The sequence below is a fragment of the Capsella rubella genome, unplaced genomic scaffold (genome assembly GCF_000375325.1).
Source record: "Capsella rubella cultivar Monte Gargano unplaced genomic scaffold, Caprub1_0 scaffold_1, whole genome shotgun sequence".
Taxonomy (NCBI): domain Eukaryota; kingdom Viridiplantae; phylum Streptophyta; class Magnoliopsida; order Brassicales; family Brassicaceae; genus Capsella; species Capsella rubella.
The window spans coordinates 15,811,224-15,812,332 of NW_006238923.1; positions in this window are offsets into that span (position 1 = coordinate 15,811,224).

Here is a 1,109-nt window from a genome sequence, read left to right on the forward strand (position 1 = left end):
GCACTTGTGGTAGATGTGAGTGCGATGCTGCTGTCAAATGGGAAAAGTTGCAGCAACGTAGCCGTGTTACTAAGTTTCTAATGGGGTTAAATGAGAGCTATGATCAGTCAAGGAGACATATCTTGATGTTAAAGCCAATACCAACAATTGATGAGGCTTTTCATATGATAACTCAAGATGAGCGACAGCGAATGATCAAACCACCTACTAGGATGGATAATGTTGCTTTTCAGGCTATGACTCCAGTGGCATATGAAGGAGATGAGGCATATATTGCAGCATACAATATACAGAAGAATCAGAAGCCAGTATGTACACATTGTGGGAAAATTGGTCATACTGTTCAGAAGTGTTACAAACTTATTGGATTTCCACCTGGATACAAGACTAATGGACAAACTCAGAAGACTAATCAGATGGTTGTTCAGCCTAGGATGCAGACATCACAGTTTCAACCTCGGATGCCTCAACAACAACCAAGGATGCAGATGATGCCTTATGATCCTATTCAGAAGGCGAATGCTATAGCCAATGTCTATACAGAATCAAATTCTTATGTTCCAGCTTCTGTTGATGGTTCTTATCAGTATGCAGTACCACAGTATATACCTTCTCAGTATGCTTCTCAATCTGTGATTCCTCAGTATGCTAGTCAGCCTGTGCACTCTCCATATGCAACTCAGCCTGTTAATACACCATATGCTGTTAGTTCTTCTACTAGTAATGTACAGAATGGTCAGGATTATAATCCCCAACAGATTCAACAGCTTATCTCCCAATTTAATACACAAGTTAAAGTTCAAGAGCCTGCAGCTACTTCTAGCAATACAGCAACGATAACTGAGCATGGTCTTATGGCTGCAACTTCTACCTCTGGTAACATTCCTTTTCCTTCAACTAGTCTTAAGTATGAGAATAGTAATCTCACATTCCAAAATCATACACTTTCTTCTTTACAAAATTTCTTACCGCATGATGCTTGGATTATAGATAGTGGAGCTTCTAGCCATGTGTGTTCTGATCTAGCAATGTTTAGGGAATTAATACATGTTTCTAGTATCACAGTCACACTTCCAAATGGTACTAGGGTCCCTATTACACACACTGGC